The 16,336-nt window shown below is 41.3% G+C and overlaps 2 protein-coding genes across 4 annotated transcripts in view; one reads left to right on the plus strand and one right to left on the minus strand.

Annotated features, from left to right (window-relative positions):
• Positions 1–16,336, minus strand: part of LOC108631875 (glutathione S-transferase D5-like) — a 147,815-nt gene that overhangs the window by 23,290 nt on the left and 108,189 nt on the right. The gene's annotated exons all lie outside the window — the stretch shown is intronic.
• The window catches only part of LOC108631873 (acid sphingomyelinase-like phosphodiesterase 3b), a 55,661-nt gene that overhangs the window by 1,207 nt on the left and 38,118 nt on the right, over positions 1–16,336 (plus strand). The gene's annotated exons all lie outside the window — the stretch shown is intronic.

Here is a 16,336-nt window from a genome sequence, read left to right on the forward strand (position 1 = left end):
GTAGATCCGATCGACTGGCGGATAAGTCGCCGAGATTGTTACCCGGTCTTGATCCGCTGGCGAACGGAGATTAATTTAAGGAAGTGGCGCGACGCGATCGCCGTTCGACGACAGAGGGGGGAGGGCGAAAGAAAGGAAACTGGATCGTTTCCCGCAAATATAGGACGAGTACAAATATCGTATACGCGGTGTGTTTGCGCCATCGCCTTAATTAAAACCGTTGGTTACGCGACTAGCTGCGGGGGCGTTGGTGTCGAAGTTTTTCTCATTATTCCTATTTCTTCTTCGTTTCGTTAGACGTTGCGTCGGGCCAACTCCAGGTCACTCCCCTTGCCCTCTGCAGCGGGAATCCGTCGCCGCTTAATTATCTACCGCTCTTTGACGTTCCACGCAACTTGCGCTTGATCAAAGCGAACTTAATCCCCGTGTGTTGTAACTTCATCCCCTTCCGCCCTTGTGTATCCGTACCCCTGCCCCCGTCCGGCTATCTCCGTCTCGGGCGTCGCGTCCCGTTGCTTCGATCGACAGTCAGTAAGTACTTACATCTCTCGAGAACCAACGGCTCCGGACGGAACGTGTCGTCGTTACAAATTAAACCTCATCGCGCCAAGAGCGAGACGAATCAATTTGTTCGCAGTAAAAGCAACGGTAAAACTACATAGCCAGACGTTCAAGGCGGAGTCCCGACGGGTTCGGGAAGAACGGAAGTTACGATACGGCTGTTCGATACGTATTCCACGTATTAGAGGTACGTGGCGGACCCCGGCGCGTTATGCCGGGCACGTTCGGCCGCGAGTATAATGCAAGATCGTCGCTGGATAATTTCATTTCGCTGAACAAATTTTCCCTCGGATATTACGGCGTCGCCCTCCCCCCGGCCGCTTTCTCCCTCGCGCCCTTCTTCCGTCGCGTCGTCCGCGCGGAAACGAGAAAAAAGAAAGGAACGAGGGAGAACGGCGGAGGAAAAAGAGAAAACGAGCGAAAACGAATGCTCGAGACAGCAGCCGTGCTGTTGCAAACCTGCGTAATGACATTACGCTCGATAAATCCCGTTTGGCATCGGTGTAACTGGAAAAAATTCATCGGTCGGCCCGCGTGTAATCTCGAGTCGTTCGTCCCTCACGAGTGTTCGTACCTAACGGTGACGTGTTATCTGCAAATCGCTGGCAAACGTTTCATTTTTACGAGCGGTTCAACTCTTTGCGTACGATAAAATCTTGAATTTAAGTAAAACGTTTTGAGGATTCCGGCATTTCCCGCCGGACGTCCAACAGCAACGCGGAATATCAATCTTCTCGGTTTCAAACGCTGATGACACTTTCGACGACCATATTCTGCCCCAGCGGTGGACGCGCGTATGCGTAATTGGGACGGGACATTTTACATTGCAAACGGGCGATTGCATAATCGAGAGGGTTTGGCGCTGGCTGGGGGTGACATGCGACAATCTGACCGACTGCGGCCGTGCTTCGATCCCCTCGCTGGTTTCAATGCTGGTCGGCCGGCGAAATCTGAATTTCGCCGGATTGACAGGGAATGATATAAGAAGAGATGCGAGAGCCGGCCGCAAAATCCTATCCGAATATCTATGAAAATATACGCGCTGCATATTTACGGGTATGTGTATGTGCATATACAGGGTGAATTTCATAACACGACTTCGAGCAACTTGTAAGATTTCTGTTGTATCATATACATTTTTTAACAAATTTTGCGTGGCTTCCAGATAGCATGCAGTGACGTGATCTGTTCTCTGTTTCTCTACTCTTTTATCGAGATGTGAAACCTTCAGTTTTTTTAAATGGAATATTTAATATTTTTCCTCGAATTTCAATGAAGCACCAATTTCTTAAAATTAATAATCTATTAGGAAATATTTCATGAGCTCAGTCAACGTGATTGGTCGCCAGAACATTAGATCTTTCTTTATTAAAGAACAAATCACAGAACTGCATGTTTCCCTGTTTAAACATTTTTATTATACAACAAATACATTACAAGTTATTCGAGGTCGTCATGTTATGAGGTTCACCCAATATATGTATATCTATTTCTGGATTCTGGTATGCTTTTTGGCCCGCTTTTTGCTTCGGTATCGTCCCCTATGAAATTTTTACGAGAGGAAATATGCTTGAACTAAAAGCACACGATTTCACGTCGACGCGCATTGCGCCAGTTACTTAACGACCGATCTGTGCACAGATATTGATATGACTGATGAGCGATTTCTTCAGAGTTAACCGCGCTTTCTTATGGCTGCTTCTTGATAACTGTGTTTTATGCTAGCTTGACGATGTGGACAGTAGACAAAGATTGATTCCCTTTTATGTGCTACTGCTATACAGATTCACTCGGAAGGGTTCATATATTATTATAATGCTTAAAGAGATGAGTATCGCTTTAGATGATGCCAATTAGAATTTCTTTACTTTTAGCGAGTCATTAAGTGTGTCATAATGTCTTCATAATAACAGATATTAAAACTAATTAGTATATCCTTCAGATAAAAAGGAAACTCAATTATTTCTTGAAAAGGAACTTCAAATAATAGTATTATAAAATTTTTCTGAATTGCTTCACGTATTTCAAAGTAATGAGGCAGCAAATGCTAATTAGCCAAATTAGTTACTAAAACGGTACCTTCTGACTCGTTACTAATTCTTTATAAAGATTTATATGAAGAACTTCAAGGAAGCTTATACGGTGACACGGGACATTCTGAAGCATCAAGGGGATTTTAAAGGACAATTGTTTTTTATGAGTTATTATCGTAATATGTTAAACCCTTGATTTGATGGAGGAGAATTTCTTCCGATTTCATTGTAACTATCAATCGATGTCGAGTAAGTCATTATCACCAACATGCTTCACTTCTTCGCGTTGATATTTTCGACACTCCAAAGTGCCGTTGTGGTTCTTCGGTTTAGGACATTAAACATATTTTCTGGCAGTATTTGTAAAATTCACAGTGTTTCGTTTTGATTCAATAATTACAGAAATTTAAAATTTATCCCCCTTTCTGTGTTAAAATGTTCATAGATTTGTTCATGTATATTTTATCTTTCCTTAAAGAGTGCAATTTAAAAATTTAAGATATGAAGTTAAAACAGTAGGAATAGAAGATTTATTGATTTATTGTATTTATTTATGAAAAGCGTGAAAAGCTGAATGCGTCTCATACGAGATTTCAAATGCTAATGAAAAGAAATTCATAATGCGAGAACGTTTTGTGTGCAACGGTCGATATCGCATGACAGATCTCTCCTGAGAAACGTCCGGGGCCGTAAGCAGAACTTACGTCGTCAGCGGGATAAAACATTACCCGATTCACGTTGAAATAGTGACATTGTTCGCGGAATCCTCGCTGTTCATCACTTTCACTATGATGAATATCCTAACTAACTCCGAGGCGCGAGTTTCAAGGTGTTCCCCAGTGCTCGACTGAACTCTCGATGGGGCCAATAAACAAAAGAACATCTCCGCGCCCGGACAGCTTGCCGATATCCCTCTTGCGGTTGGTAATTTCGTTCTAAAAATTTCTCAATAGACTCTTGCAGGTGCTAAGCAGCCGGAGGCAATGTCAAGTGACGGGCCGTTGAGACCTTGCTCCGCATAAATCAGCCGAGCTTTTACTTTTTAAAGTTCAAAGAGCGACACCCTCTTACAAGCCTCCGTTTTCCCATTCTCGTACCAAAATAAATCACCAGCCAGCGGAATTTAATTTATGAAACAAATCTCTCTAGCGAAAAGGAAACCGAGTATAAATAATTTCCTTAGATCTGCGTTATTTAACATCGCCCGTCGGTCTCAGCTCCGAAATCTCCTCTTCATCCGGCGAGCAAACGAGCGAGCAAGCGGGCGCGCCACGGGGCGCCGTGATCGCCGCGCAGAGGTGCTTAAAAAATCCATATAATCGCGCGATAACTTCGGGGTAAGTTTGCGGGCAACTATTTTTGCGATTACCTCGCCGGGCAGCCTTATCTCCGCGCGCGCCCGCGGCCCGCGGTTAATTCGTCCGTAACACGAGCGAAAGTGATTTACCTGCCGAGTTTTCCAACGATTCCCGATGCTCTCTTCTATGGTTCGTGACGAACGGGCCTTCCGCCGGCACACGTACCAATTACGCGGCCGCGCATAGCGCATACATGCGCCGGCACGTAATCTCGCCGACGGTGTTTACCCTGTCTAACGCGTATGCTAAAAACCGTCGAAAAAACCAATGGGAGAAGAGAGGTAAAAATCGAGCGCGTTTCCGCGACACGAGCGCGGCCCGAACAGTCGTTCCATTAAATTCGGCGATACTCGATCGAGGCGTTTCCATTAAAACCGTGTATCGATCATCTCCGCTATATTATGCCCTCTATTTATCGTCGGAGGTGCTCGTAAATATTTACGAGAGCATATTCGCCGGTTTTTTATCAAATTTCGAGAATCGATGGCGGCCGGTCCTGCCAGATTGCTGACACCGCGGCCTCTCGTTGCCCGCGTGTAATACACGGCGTCGCGTGGAATTCCCGTTCCGTCGGTGAGCTACGTTCGGTTAAATTCCCTTTACGATATAATTTCGCCTCGTTAAATCGGGACGTAAGGCAGCGAGATAATTAAACCGTTTGTACCGAAATCTACGCCCGGCCCCACCTGCGCTACTGAGAATCGTTGCTGTTTAGCTAATGCCTCCGGTTCCCGGCCGGATCTTATTTGCGGCGAAATTTGTCATTAAAGTTCTTGTCTGCCGCGGATATAAATGCACCGCATATACGTTACAGCTCTTTATAGGGACCTGGAGACGGGCCGGAGAATTAGTCTCGCTGAAAGATTTTATTCTGGAACCGGGTCGCCTCGAGGAGCTCAAAGCTTTGAGAATATACGTCTCAGATTAAATGAAACAAGTGCAAATAAGATTATTCCGTGAAGGTAGATTTCTGCAGATTTAGAGATAATAGTCTGAATAATTAACAGCGAACCAAGCTTCTATATTATTCTTTTTTTACTCTAAGTGTTTTTATGTTTCATGGCTTGTACACGTGTAACGTTAGAACGTAGTACGAGTCGTATGAGCGAGTCTTACGCGACGTGTTCTAATGGCAAAATTTAAATAAGGCAATAAGAGTAAACTTTATTTTCCCTTAAAGTGTGCTCGGCGAAATTCCCTTAGCGTGCGCAGTAAATTTCAATAGAGGAGGAGGCGTCATTTCGTGAGGAAGAAAAAAACTTCAGAGGGATTTACCTGTTTCGCTGGCAGGACGGTTTACGACCGCAAGTGTGATTTGAAAGATTTACGTCGCGTTCGCGATAAATCTCGCGAAAGGAATCTCATTAATTAAAGCGGCACGACGAAAGTAATAAAGAAACACGTTTACGTATTCAATAAACGGGGGTATGCGAGGGCTCTGGATGAAGCGACTGCAGGGTGTAACCGTGGCGCGGAAGATGGAACGCCGGACAGGACTGAACATCGCGCAGTAAAAGGAAAAGTAATTGTTTGCGGGGCAGAAGGAGTAATAAAAGGAGGTGCTACGAAAAAACGAAGGGATGAAATTGAAAGGGGAGACAGGGGACGTTGCGACACGATGGGAATTCGGGAGAATGATTAGGAAGAAGTGTAATTACGAGGGAGCAAGCAGCCGGGTGATTTAAGAGAAAAGACATGGATTTAATGAGATACGAAGGTACAGTAATTATTGTTGTTACCTGGAGGATGAAAAGATAGCTGGCGATTCCTCCGTTATAAGGGGACGAATAGTTTTGAATGGAAAGAAACAGACGATGAGAGAGGGAGGGAGGCCTGAAGTAAAAATGAGAAAGAGAAAAATAATCGTTATTGCGATTCGTACATGAATTGTTCTCCTTTAAACCAATACTTCGCCGTCGGGGAACATTCCTTAACTAGAATTTATAAGTGGTCGAAACTGAAAATTTCTCTCGAGTGGAAGCCGGCCGGCGGAGCAAAGCCGTAGCTCATTACTTTTCGGACCAATACATTCTTGCTTAGCCGTAACTTTAACAGTTCAGAATACACGCGATACGAAAATGAAATCGTGTAAATTATACTCTCTATACTATTGTATAGACAAGTGGAAAATACGATCGTCCGTCTCCCTCCGCAATTGTCTTTCCCATTTATATTCTGAGTGACATTATTCTGTTGCAAAATTATAGTTCAATTGACACTCTTCTCTGCACCTACGGTGACTCCTGGTCGCTTTTTATAACTGTTTTAATATTGAGCCAAACAATTCAATTTTCTTTGAGATATTAATAGTCTTCTATTTTCTCTTTCGGTTTTCAACGAGGTGGTACAAATGATGATACAGGACATTGACAATAAACATTTTATACATATACAATAGTTAATATAAAACGTAAAACAAAATCAACGGTGTCTATTTAAACGACTTACGTCTTAACGATTCCCTACACGTTTTCTTACACGTGTCAATTCTCGGTATCATGAACGTTTCAGGAAAGTGGCTAGAAGCTCCTCGCGGGGAAAGATGATCCCTGCGCACGTGCGAATACGTAGACGCATGCAAATGAGAGGCGAAGACACGCGGCGGCGGCGGCGGCGGCGTCGTCACGGAACGAGCCGCCGCGTTTCTACCTCGGCAGCCACGTTTCGCACCTCGTAAATCATAGCGAAAGTCCCCGGCGGCTTTTTGACGCGTTTTAGAACGCCTTAAAGGTAACCATTAATTATCGAGGATGGCGCGGCACGGCACGGTGCACGGTCATCCCGTCTGCTCTAGCGGGTCACGTAAATCCCGAGTATACATCTGTCGCGATGGCGGGCCACGTTCGAGGAATAAATTTGTCCAGTGAAAAGAATTGCGAGCGCGAGGCCGGACAGTACGTGCACCAGCCACAAATTAACACGCCTGTTGAACGATCCTGCCTCGGGCTTTTCCTACCCTTTGACGCGTTCAACGCCGTGGAAATCTCGCGGACCTGATGTTTTAAACGATTTTGTTAATCGTTTATAAGGATTCATGGAAAAGAAATGAACCGTCGACAGCTAATTGATTATTTTGCATAATACTCCATTTTCTGAGTAGTGATAGTGAACACCTTCGAAATAAAAATGTATAGATTCTATTAAAATCTGATCTATTTCAATACTTGATTTCTCTTTTTGAAGTAATATAATATTTCTTAAATAAATTGTTTATTTCCAATGAATGTTTCGCAGAATATTCCATTTTCTATTTAGAGGTAGTAAATAATTTCGAAACAAGAGTGTAGAGATTGTAGTAAAATATTTCATTTATTTCAGTGCTTGAATTTTATTTCGGAAATAGGGTATTGTTTGCAATGTACCTTTTTTCATAACATTTCATTTTCTGGTTAATAATGGTGAACATTTTCGAAACAATAATGTATAGATTCTTGTAAAATATTTCATTTATTTCAGTACTCGATTTTGTCTGAAGTAATGTAATATTTTTAAAATAAATAAACTGTTGATTTGCGATGCATTTATTTGTGTAATATTCGATTTTCTGATTAATGATAATACACAATTTCGAAACAAGAATGTACAGATTCTAATAAAATATCTCAATTATTTCAATATTTGATATACATATTTCCTTCTAAAGAAAGATAGTTCGCGTCTCCGTCCTTAGTTAAAGAGACAAGATTTCACCCAGTTAATATGAATCAGTTTTCTCATTTCAAACTCAAGATTCACGTATTCATTCACTTTATCACCGTCGAATTTAATTTATAAAATTATTCGTGGCACCTGCATTTTTCCTGGAACGTAGTTATTCTATGCCAGGCTAAAAGTGAAAGCATTTAATTACTTAACGTCGTTGCCGTACGCTATGACAATTGATTTATTTGCGCGCACATTACCGTGGAAATGTACGCGGGACAGAAAGCGCTTTCGCGATAATAAAACAACAGAACGGGGTAAAGCGAGCCGGAAATAAATTTCCACCGGGTAATATCACCGTGACATTCGCTGGGAAGATATTTAGCCCGCTCAATGCCTCGACACGGTTCCACAGATGCTAATGCGTTTTTTCTAATTCACAGCCTTCTAGGCATATACGTATGTACATACGTTGTACGTATGTACCGACGATCGCCCGGGACGATTGCGTCGCTCACGATTTAGCTTCTCTTACTCGACTCTTGCACTGTCATTAATCGATCGATATCTACGCCAGCGCGGATATCACTTTACATTAGCCATCATTACGCCCAACATTTTCACAACAGGCCGAAGGCTTTCTACTCTAATGCATGCGTCGTGTTAATTTTTTATAAATCCTCTAGCGAACGTTAGAGCGCATTAACCCCTCGGAGCCGAGTGCCTTTGGCCTCGGACAGGTTTCATTCTAATAAAAAGTCAGTTTCGATTCTCGCGTGGAAACCGCTGACCGTAAATAATTCGAAACGCGATTGCGTCCGACCCTACGAAATTCCGACGGCTATTCCGGATCGCGAACGCCCGAAGGAATCCGCGGAACTTTCACAGGACTCTGGGATTCAATTCGCCTCGATCGGCCGTTCAATCCGCGGGCAACGCCCGTCCGCCCGAAAATTTTGCTCCATCGCACACTGAACCTTGCAACCTTCGAGGCGATTACCCGCCACCGCTACAGGAATTCCCGAAAAAAGGAAACAGATCGAGCGGAGGTAAAGAGAAGATGCGAATGAAAAAAGGGGAGAAAAGATGAAACCGAAGGGACGGGGCGAGGGGCAGGGAATGGGGAACGGAACGTCTGATCGCGCGGCGCGGCGTAAAAAGAGTACAGGTGTTACGAGCCGAACGGAGCGGAGTTTCGCTTCTCGTTTGACCCGTTGGCGAGGCCTGGATCGCGCACTTTTAGCCCGCGTTAGCGGTCGAGCGGCATTAAAAGGAACCAGTGTAGATAGACAGTTCTGGCGTGTTAGAATGCGGCGCAGGAAAAGGGACGGCTTGCCTGCAGCTCCTCCTCCTCCTCCTCCTTCCTCCGGTATTTCGCCGTAAAATCCGTGTTCTAATCATGATTCTTTTGAATCGAGTACACCTCCTCTATTATCCTGCCTCTTCTTCTCCCTTTCGAACATCTTCTCCCCTCGGTTTCACTCGGGCCGGTATTCAGAGTCGTTGCTTATTCTCAAGATCGTCTTAAGCATTTGGTATCCCTCTCTTGTACAGGAAACAGGGACTTAAGCAAATGCTTAAGGCGATCTTAGATATAAGTAACGACTCTGAATACCGGCCTTGGTCTCTTTTCGTCTTCTAACACCTCCATAGAATTTACCGCGCCGTCGTAGGTTAATTGGACAGCCACGGTGAACTATTCGCGCGTCCCGTACTGCTTGCAACGCGCGAGCTACCCGCAGACGCAATGGATTGTCACAGAATTGTATATCTAGACGAAATTGTGTAACGAGTTCGCTTATGGACAAGTTCGTAAGTGCACGTTCACCTGAACCCTTTAATCTTATAGTTTATTACGCCGTCGCATGATAGTCTCTCTCGTGCACTAACAGTTGAACTATAAACATAAATCAGCATGATGTAGTGCACGCCGTTGGGAAAACTTCTCCTTGGACCATATACGTATGAGCCCAACGAATTTTCATAGCCTATCTCATCGCTTCTTGGGCAACTTCCTAATTGCGTCAGCAGTTTCGTGCAAATTCGTTACGATCTGTTTAGAAGAAATTAGCCAGATGACAACCTCGTGGATTACAAATTTTTCTTTTAATATTTATTACGTGATGTTTTGGAATTTCTTATGCCAAAAATGAATTCTCGTGCAGAAATGGTTTATTGTGCATCGTTTTTGTAGAAATGCAGGATTTTGGGGAAAATTAGGTGTTACGTGGAAATTAAGAGAGCGAGAAAATTCATTTATTAATCAAAGGACAGAGAAGATTTTTTACAATATTTATTTTCGTACTTCCCAACAGTTGTAAATAATTAATTAATTTATAGTTGGGCACTTCTTGTTCTCGTATTTATCTGAGAATCCTTTTATTCAGCAGGAATTGAACTTTCTCGCGATCTTAGTTTTCAGGCAGTATCTCATTATTCCCGAGAATAATGCATTTGTACAAAAACCGGTATTTTGCGGAAACCACAATTTCTACTCACTGGTTTAAGATTACATGTAAAATTATTAAACAGAAGCCAGTGAATAGAAATCGTAATGCAAAGAGAAATTGAGATGTTTACTGTGTATACAGCATTTTTGCTTCCGGATTCGTTTTCGGTATGAGAAACTCTATACAAATTATGTAATGAATATTTCAAGATATAAAAAAAGTTATTTTTGTTGGACTGTGTAATCAACGTCTCTCGTAATTAAAATGGTAACAAAGAAATCACATCGTGTTTAACTAGACTTGTGCCAACGAGTACGAATAGGAGTATAATGAGTAACAAAGGTGGAATCGCATGTATTTCGCGTGAAATGTCTCGCATTGATTTACTTTTACGAAGTCACCTGCTCTTTAGTTTCGTCACGAACTCATATCTCCTTCCGTGCAAAGATGAGTCACGCAATTGAAATGAGCTTACGTGTCTTTCTAAATTAAAGCTAGATTGAAATGGCAAAGGAAAAGGTTCCATTAATAAACTTTATCTTTCTATGTAAGTAACATGTATAAATGATCTCTGAAAATGTTCCCATTTGGAATATGAATTTTTTATAAGTAAGCCGCTTTAATGTCATTCGCGAGTGGCCACAGTCTCTTTGAAAGGATGATTGAAAACATTTTCAATTTTTAACCACGTGACTCTCTATTCTTCATAGTTAAATTTGATAGCAAATGTTTGTATAGAGAGTAAAGCAAATGATGTTCCCATTAACGTTGCAATATAATGTGGTTGTGTGCGCGAAACATGCACGTGAGTAGTGTTTGTCTTTCATTACTAGGTCATCAAATACCATGCGTAACATATTAACGCACAGATATGTTTATGGTTAACATAATTTAGTACTTGAAGTACTAAAAACTATTAGGCTATTCGAGAAGTTCATTCTGACTTTTGTACTAAATTTAAAGACAGCTTATTTAAATTTTGATATGCATTTTTAGAATTGGAAGATTCTATCCCTAAAAATAATCAAATGTATGGAATTATGCAATTCGATTATACGTATTTATTATTCAAAGACCTGAAATAAAATTCGATTTAATGTTTAATTTTATATAGCAGGGAGCTTTGATTCTTAATTTATTCAGGTCAATCATTCCCCAATTGAAATTGGTTCAGATTCAAAATGTAGTAGCTACAATTTTTGCATTCACTTTGTGAAAGTTAATATTATTGAACATCAGCTCTGGCATTAATTTATTAAATATCGGCATTGAATAATTAATTTTTCTAGCAATACCGAAAATATAAATACGTTATTTATTTTCAATAATTCTGATATACCCAGACCTGTCTTAATCCGCCTATCAAAAGTCGGAACGAACTTAGCGGATAATCCGATTAGCAATACGTCAAGATTATTAAATTTCGATCGAGGGGATTCGTGTCCTAAATTCAGACGTCATACTCTTTAATATTATCCGAATCAGGGTTGATTCCATGTTTCATCATGAGTTTCACTCTCCCATCGTCGGACCTGCTACGCTGCAAAACTACAGGGACGACAGCAAGAACAAGAACAACAACAACAACAACACAACAAGTTGTATTACGCGCGATACCGCGGCGCCGTTTGCGCGGCCGAATAATTGCATGCAGGATATTCTACCACTCAGCGCCAACTGGAAGTTTCTGACGACTTCCGTTCTCCCCGTACAAAGCCCGACGGGGTGCGCGGCGTACGCGCGCCTTTGATTGGCGACGGGCCAACTTAACGAGCGTAAGAGTCATAACGTCGATAAGAACAGCCGTCCGGGCCACCGGGTAAGAATTCCCTCGGCAGAAAATGCAGATGGTTCCATGCCGCGTTGCGTTCGGGGGAAAAAAGGAACCCGAGGCGAACTGAACGAGGAAACGGAAACCCGTACGAATAGGAAGCGCCCGTTGCCCGCCAGACGCGACGACCGTTCTTCCTCGACGTAAAATAGAATTATGAACGTACCCCAATGGAAATTGATGAAATTTTGATAAAGAGGGAATCCACGGATTAAGTCGATGGTTTCACGGTAAGGAAATTTAAACACCCGGCGAATGGAAATTGAACGAAAAACGATAATTTCGGATTGAATACGACCTGAATTTCAGGTGGATAAATTGATTTGCGGAATAAGGGTAGCTGGATTGTGATGGATTAAGGATTCTTTAAAACTGGGAGCACCAGATTAAGGTCCCATGAATCATTACATAAAAACAATGATGACAAAGTTCGGAAATTTTAACACTTATTAAATATTACATTAATAAAATACTGTAAAAAATTTCAGAAACTTTGCAAGGCTATTAAAAAAGTTATTAAATCCTCAGTTGTTATGCTGTGTGGCAAAATTTCCATTTTATGTATACAGCATTTTTGCTTCCGGATTCGTTTTCGGTATGAGAAACTCTATACAAATTATGTAATGAATATTTCAAGATATAAAAAAAGTTATTTTTGTTGGACTGTGTAATCAACGTCTCTCGTAATTAAAATGGTAACAAAGAAATCACATCGTGTTTAACTAGACTTGTGCCAACGAGTACGAATAGGAGTATAATGAGTAACAAAGGTGGAATCGCATGTATTTCGCGTGAAATGTCTCGCATTGATTTACTTTTACGAAGTCACCTGCTCTTTAGTTTCGTCACGAACTCATATCTCCTTCCGTGCAAAGATGAGTCACGCAATTGAAATGAGCTTACGTGTCTTTCTAAATTAAAGCTAGATTGAAATGGCAAAGGAAAAGGTTCCATTAATAAACTTTATCTTTCTATGTAAGTAACATGTATAAATGATCTCTGAAAATGTTCCCATTTGGAATATGAATTTTTTATAAGTAAGCCGCTTTAATGTCATTCGCGAGTGGCCACAGTCTCTTTGAAAGGATGATTGAAAACATTTTCAATTTTTAACCACGTGACTCTCTATTCTTCATAGTTAAATTTGATAGCAAATGTTTGTATAGAGAGTAAAGCAAATGATGTTCCCATTAACGTTGCAATATAATGTGGTTGTGTGCGCGAAACATGCACGTGAGTAGTGTTTGTCTTTCATTACTAGGTCATCAAATACCATGCGTAACATATTAACGCACAGATATGTTTATGGTTAACATAATTTAGTACTTGAAGTACTAAAAACTATTAGGCTATTCGAGAAGTTCATTCTGACTTTTGTACTAAATTTAAAGACAGCTTATTTAAATTTTGATATGCATTTTTAGAATTGGAAGATTCTATCCCTAAAAATAATCAAATGTATGGAATTATGCAATTCGATTATACGTATTTATTATTCAAAGACCTGAAATAAAATTCGATTTAATGTTTAATTTTATATAGCAGGGAGCTTTGATTCTTAATTTATTCAGGTCAATCATTCCCCAATTGAAATTGGTTCAAATTCAAAATATAGTAGCTACAATTTTTGCTTCACTTTGTGAAAGTTAATATTATTGAACATCAGCTCTGGCATTAATTTATTAAATATCGGCATTGAATAATTAATTTTTCTAGCAATACCGAAAATATAAATACGTTATTTATTTTCAATAATTCTGATATACCCAGACCTGTCTTAATCCGCCTATCAAAAGTCGGAACGAACTTAGCGGATAATCCGATTAGCAATACGTCAAGATTATTAAATTTCGATCGAGGGGATTCGTGTCCTAAATTCAGACGTCATACTCTTTAATATTATCCGAATCAGGGTTGATTCCATGTTTCATCATGAGTTTCACTCTCCCATCGTCGGACCTGCTACGCTGCAAAACTACAGGGACGACAGCAAGAACAAGAACAACAACAACAACAACACAACAAGTTGTATTACGCGCGATACCGCGGCGCCGTTTGCGCGGCCGAATAATTGCATGCAGGATATTCTACCACTCAGCGCCAACTGGAAGTTTCTGACGACTTCCGTTCTCCCCGTACAAAGCCCGACGGGGTGCGCGGCGTACGCGCGCCTTTGATTGGCGACGGGCCAACTTAACGAGCGTAAGAGTCATAACGTCGATAAGAACAGCCGTCCGGGCCACCGGGTAAGAATTCCCTCGGCAGAAAATGCAGATGGTTCCATGCCGCGTTGCGTTCGGGGGAAAAAAGGAACCCGAGGCGAACTGAACGAGGAAACGGAAACCCGTACGAATAGGAAGCGCCCGTTGCCCGCCAGACGCGACGACCGTTCTTCCTCGACGTAAAATAGAATTATGAACGTACCCCAATGGAAATTGATGAAATTTTGATAAAGAGGGAATCCACGGATTAAGTCGATGGTTTCACGGTAAGGAAATTTAAACACCCGGCGAATGGAAATTGAACGAAAAACGATAATTTCGGATTGAATACGACCTGAATTTCAGGTGGATAAATTGATTTGCGGAATAAGGGTAGCTGGATTGTGATGGATTAAGGATTCTTTAAAACTGGGAGCACCAGATTAAGGTCCCATGAATCATTACATAAAAACAATGATGACAAAGTTCGGAAATTTTAACACTTATTAAATATTACATTAATAAAATACTGTAAAAAATTTCAGAAACTTTGCAAGGCTATTAAAAAAGTTATTAAATCCTCAGTTGTTATGCTGAGTGGCAAAATTTCCATTTTATTTATGAAAAACTATAAATGCAACGATGATAGAATTTTGTAATTTTGTGTAATTGTTTTAAAAATATTTTATCCTTGAAGTAATATGAATTTCGAGAATATTATTTAAGGCACAATAAAAAATAAGAAAAATGAGAATTGTCCCTATTAATAAATTCTGAAATTGTACGAGCTTTTAGTATATGTATATCGTGCAGTACTTAAAAATATAAATTATGTACTGTGAGATTGAGGAAGCAGTAATAACGTCTTATCAATTTCAGTCCAGATAAGAATAATAGATATGCGAGTATTTATAATTTTTAATGAGAAGAAATTAGGCGACGAAAAGTATAAAAAGCGACAGAGGATCATATTTATAGAAATGATACATCAAAACTTTCCTGCGACTTAAAGAAACAATTTTATAAACCTCACTTCTCTGTAAATATTATTTCTCCTAAAAGCTTATCACTTCAAATATTGGACTTCTTATCACATTTCTCGAACTTGTACGATCCACTAAGGGGATGAAAAGGTTTAAAATGTATACTTATAAAATCCGGAATATCTATTGAAGTTTCATGACTCAGCAACTGGGTTTTTGCTCATGAAATACTTCTATTCTATACGTTTCGAAATTAGCGTGAGTATAGCCGCAACAGGGGATGCTAGTTCTTTACATTTTCATCAAGTAAAAACGCTGTGTAACAGTAAATCTCGCGAGGTGAGATATAAAAACGTTATTAAACGATAATCGGTGCTATCATACTCTTGCTCGCCGTTGTTGGTTAGAAGCAGAAAGTATGAACGGTACGCGTCTTTTTCTGGACGGCAGACGTTTCCTTATCGCCTGTGCGGACAATATAAATCGACCTTTACCCGTCAGTTCGTTGCAATAGCTAGTACGAGCAGAGGTTTTATCCGACACGGTCGAGAGAAGAGCACAGAGGGTGAGTCCGAGATAAACGGTTCAAAAAATTTCTTGCCCGTTTACGAGGGAATCGCGTGTCGGCGGTGTCGCCGGAGCTAAACGCGTTCGGTCACGTGAGTCACTCTCGAAAATGCGTCTGGGCACGCTTTAAATCTGACAAAAGTCAGGCCCAAGCCACCAGTTTTCTCGCCTGTTCAACTTTTCTTCCTCACACCTTAAATGACGAGTATGGCTGGTTCACGTGACAATTTCTTAACTCGCTCCCAGACCCCCTCCCCGACTGTATAGGGTGAGTTTTATGGCCAGTCCCTACCTTCCGCGGTTTACGACCGCCACTTTGTGTCCCCTCTTTTCCTCCGCCCTAAAACTCGATCCCTGTACGCCCCTGCCACTCCTTTCACCCGTCCTCCCCGATCCGCCGACGCCTTTTACGCGCCGCACCGACTTACGTGCTTCCCAAGTTTATCGGTAATTGACCTTTGCGCCTTACTCGAGGAACCGTACGCGGTTCATTTGCAACCATGTATGCAACGAGCGTTGAAAACGTGGAAAATTGGACGAGACCATGGGGAACGGAAGGGTTACAAACGAGCCGCGAGTCACGTCAGGTGATCGATTGATCCGAAGCTATGATAAGTCGCTACGAGGACTGTTGTTAAACGCTGTTCAAACGCACGCGTTAAATATGAAATATTGAGTGATTCTTAAGGTTGTTATATAAAAACAATGAC

Source organism: Ceratina calcarata, unplaced genomic scaffold (genome assembly GCF_001652005.2).
Source record: "Ceratina calcarata isolate Rehan_Ccalc_2016 unplaced genomic scaffold, ASM165200v1 scaffold97.2, whole genome shotgun sequence".
In the NCBI taxonomy this organism is placed as follows: domain Eukaryota; kingdom Metazoa; phylum Arthropoda; class Insecta; order Hymenoptera; family Apidae; genus Ceratina; species Ceratina calcarata.